Source organism: Delphinus delphis, chromosome 11 (genome assembly GCF_949987515.2).
Source record: "Delphinus delphis chromosome 11, mDelDel1.2, whole genome shotgun sequence".
NCBI classification, from domain to species: Eukaryota; Metazoa; Chordata; class Mammalia; order Artiodactyla; family Delphinidae; genus Delphinus; species Delphinus delphis.
Genome location: NC_082693.1, coordinates 3,398,049 through 3,402,777, shown reverse-complemented (window position 1 = coordinate 3,402,777; position 4,729 = coordinate 3,398,049).

The window sequence follows — 4,729 nt, the reverse complement described above, 5'->3', positions numbered from 1 at the left end:
ATCCCTGCACACAGCACCACCAGGGGGGTAGGCAGACGCCCTAAGCCACCCCTCAGGCCGATCCACCGATCCATCCATACCCTCACCCCAGTTAAGGGACCATCTCACCACCCCCGCTTCGGGGAGCCAGCAAAGACACCTGTTTACTTGTTTTCACTCCTTCCTGCTGAAGCATGAGCTCCAATAAAGCCTTGCCTGAATTTCTCTTCTGGCCTCATCAATTTATAATGATTAAAGAGTCCAAGAACCCAGGTCGGTAATAGTATGACCTATCCAGAAGTGTGCTTTAAAAAAAAAAAAAAAAGCAGCTTTTAAGGAATGGATTGGAGAAGGAAAAAAAGAACCCGAGGCAAAAACACCAGTTAGAAACCTATTGAAGTAATCCAAGTTAATGGTAATGAGACACACAATGAAAATAAATAGTAAGATATAAATTTGAGAACTAGTAGGAAGGTAAGATCACCATGATTTGTTTTTTAAAAAAATGCAGGTGCCAAAAGAGAGACAAAAGTACTGAGCCAAGGTGTCTGGGAAAATCTTGATATAACTAACAGGAAATCACAAAAGGGGAAAAAAAGTAGATTTAGAGGATGGCAAGTTCCTTTTAGACTTCCCTAGGTCTCAGACCAGTGAAGAGTCCCAGCTTTTCCATACCAGTAGTGTTACCAACCAGGGTCCTTGGATTTTTCAATCAATAGAAATTGATAAGAGGCCAGACGAGGAATTCAGGCAAGGCTTTATTGGGACTCATTCTGCAGCAGGGAGGGAGTGAAAACAAGTAACAGGTGCCCTTGCTCAACCCCGGGCCGGAAGGGTGGCTTAGGGGGTCTGCCCACCCCCCCGGTAGTGCTGTGTGCACGGATCGTGGCAGGTGGGTTTTGGCCTTGTTGTATCTTCCTGTTCCTGTTTTGCCCCAACTGTGCAGGCATTCAGTTATTTTTAGTCTCTCATAGTTTCTTTGTATTCTGTTGCTGGAGGAGACGTTTGTCCAGGTGCAAGCATTGCAGTAAAGGGTCCCACATCCCAGCCTGTCTCAGTAGCTGCAGCTCTGATATTAAAGTGCCTTTCCCCCTACACCCAACTCTTCTGCAAAGATGAGATCACAATTAGCTTTTGAACTAACATATATGATTAAAGACAGTTTCTCACACCTCTCAGGAAAAGGAGGGCGTGTCTGCTACCTGATAAAAACAACATTTATATACATACTCCTCTGACTGTAGAAACTGATCCACAGGTCCTGTCTTGGCTCTACACCATCAGGTCATTGAAGAAGAAACTATCTTCTTAAGGCTCTTCACCTCCTTGAGATAAACTCGTATATTCCAATTCATAATAATCCTGTGATTATGCACAGCATTTCTGCATCATCTTTCATGAAAACAAAGTAGTTGAGAAAGCCTAAACTGGGAGCCCTAAAGTGCGCCAGAACTAGGGCGTCGGACCCCAAACATCAACACCACCAGTACCGGGAGGCGCTGGGTTGCTCGTGTGCCAACTCCTCCATCCAGAGAGCTGTGTGCAGAAGGAAAACTACATTTCCCGGCGACCTCTGCGGGGCAAGGCGCGCGAGGGAGGGCGGGAATGGGGCGGGCCTCTGTGTGAACAGCTTTTCTATTGGTGCGCAATCCAGAGGGCCGTGTAAACCAGTGGGCGATTGGACGGGGTCTTGCACGTTCCGTGGCGCCGCGACGCCCGGTGGTTTGACTTGTTTTTCGGTTGGGCTCTCGGCGTCTGCGGCTCTGCGCGGCGTGAGTAGAGTTCCGGATTCCGGAACGGGGGTCGGGGAAGGGGTCTGGGGAGGAAAAGGCGGGTTGCGGGGAAGTAACTGCGGGAGGAGTGCGAAGGGGAGGGGTGTGAGTCTGAGAGGGCGCGTCGGGAGGCCGGAGGGAACCGTTAGCATCTGCCGGAGGGCTGGTGGGGCGGGGGAGGGCGCTGGAGGATGGGAGGCTGTGGTCACCGGGGGTCAAGACGGGGAGAAATGGAGAAAAGAGTACGGAATGTGGGACCCTGGAATTCCCTCACCCCCCGCCGGTCTCAACCTCACTTTCCTCACTTGTAAAGTTGAGGGGTAATAAAAATACTAAACAGAGTTGTGGAGTAAAGAAAATAATAAATGTTCAAGTGCTAAGCAGATGTTATTTGTAAATAGATAAGCTATAAATATATATACCTAAACAGGGGTGTCACAGGGATGGATAGAAGCTGGATGAAACTCAGTAGTTTGTCTATAAACAAGGGTATCGTTCTTTCGGGAGATAGAACCATGTTCCCACCTACAGGGAACGTACCCCATCGTGGGAGAGGTGGTACCACAAAGAACTCTACTGTGTTCAGTTTTAGACAATTACAAATGGGATTCTTTTGCAGTTAGTTCATTTTTGGATGGAGAGACGCAGAGAAGAGATGGAGGAGGTAGTATTTGAGTTTTCGTGCGGAGATGGGATTTCATTAAGTGAAATTATGAGAGTGGAGGGAAGTATTGGCCCGCTGGAGGGAGGCTCATGAACAAAGGCGCGAAGGCAAGGTTATCTGGAAACCAAGGGCACGTTAGGGGAGTGGAGGGAAGTAAGGTAGGAGAGGTAGGTTTGGTCTTTAAATTTAAAAAGGCATGACGTTTAGGCAGAGTTTGATTTAGTGCATTAGACTCTCAGGAGCCATGGATGAATGTTACGACTTATTAGAAGATGGTCCAGGAGAGGGGCGGGTGGTAAAAGAGTTAAGCCATTGTAGTAGGGTGGGGAAGAAGATGTGGAGATCCTGAGTTAACATGGCCATTGTCCGAATATACAGGATTTTCATAACGGTTGGATGAAAGGGTCAAGAGAAGGAGTATTGAAATGATGAATTTAAATTTTCAAGTCCAACATAGAGTATGGATACCAAGGGGGAAAGCAGGGGTGGGATGAATTGGGAGATTGGGATTGACATATATGCACTATTGATATTATGTAAAAAGATATCTAACGGGCACGTACTGTAGAGCACAGGCAACTCTACTCAGTGCTCTGTGGTGACCTAAATGGGAAGGAAATCCAAAAAAGAGGGGATATATGTATACGTAGAGCTGATTCACTTTGCTGTACAGTAGAAACTAACACAATATTGTAAAGCAACTATAATAAAAATTAAAATTTCAAGTCCAGGTGGTTTGGAAGATGCTGAATTATTAACTAAAATATGAAAAAAGGAATATGTTTGGATGACAAAGATGCTGTATTTGGTTTGGGAAGTGTTAGCTTTGAGGTGCTAAAAAATATGTGACTTGAATGATTTTTTTTTTTTTAATATTAAGGAGTTTCATAGGTCAATTTTGACCAAATCTTTGGGTTCATGACCCAGGAGTGAGCTGTTTCAGTCTGGGATTTTTTTTTTTTTTTTAAGTTAAACATTTCAAGCTCCAGTGGGACATATAGGTGAAAATGTCTGTTACATAATTGGAAATTCAAGTCAGGAGATGAAAAGAGATGTCATTTATTCATTAAACAAGTACTTGTTTGTTACTCTTTGCCAGGTAGTGTTTTAGATGATACAGGTAATCATAAAAGCAGTGGGAATAATGATGTTCCTGAAGAAATGGATAGAGGAAGTAGTAAAGAAAGTTGAAGACAGAGCCTTTTTTTTTTTTTTTTTTTAATTTATTTGGCTCTGCCGGGTCTTAGTTGCGACATGCGGGATCTAGTTCCCTGACGAGAGATGGAACCAGGCCCCCTGCATTGGGAGCGTGGAGTCTTAACCACTGGACCACCAGGGAAGTCCCTGAAGACAGAACCTTTTGAACCAAGGGAGTAAAATTTTCAGTGAAAACAGCAGTCACCTGCATTTATTGAGTGCTTAAATGTGTTGGACACGTGCTCAGCCCTTTTGTTCATTTAATCCTTACACCAACCTATGACATAATGCTATTATTATCCCCATTTTCTAATAAGTAACTGAAGTTTAGAGAGGTTAAGTAAAAACTTGCCTGAGGTCACACAAATAATAGGGGACAGAACCTTGACTCAAATCCAAGTCTGTCTGATTTCAGAGCTCTCAACGACAAAGCAACATTTTAAAAGGGAGGTTAACACTGTCAAATGCAGGAGTGACTTGTTGAATGGAGGAGGATGGGAAACAATAGACACAGCGCACAAGATAAAGATAATATCAATGGCTTTGTATTTATCTTAAATTTAGCATGATGGGTCCTCTACCTTAATATCCACTTAATTTCTCTTGGTTATTAGAAACTTTTCTGCATCTCCCTCTCCTATAATTTCAGCAAAAGGATTGTAAATTTGTTTTGCATGTAAATTTGTTGCAGTAAACCTTCATACTAAGGCTGTTCTTTTGTCTGCTTGTCCATCGAAATACTAAATGCCATTCTGATTTTATTTGAAAATAATAATAAGGAAGAATGCCTTCATAGAATTTCAGGATTTGGAACTACTTTAAAGAATACTACATTCTAAAACATCACATTCTGGGGTGTCCCCTGGTGGTCCAGTGGCTAAGACTCCACCTTCCAATGCAGGGGGCACGGGTTCGTTCCCTGGTCGGGGAACTAAGATCCCACGTGCCCAGCAGTGTGGCAAAATAATTAAATAAATAAACAAAAAATAAAACATCACATTCTGATGCTGTCAGAAGCACATCTGATGCTGGTGGGGAGGGACCTGTCTGTACGTCCTGTACTTTTTTTCTGTTCCTGACCCCTCATTTTGAGTTTTTGTGTATTTGACAGGTGGGA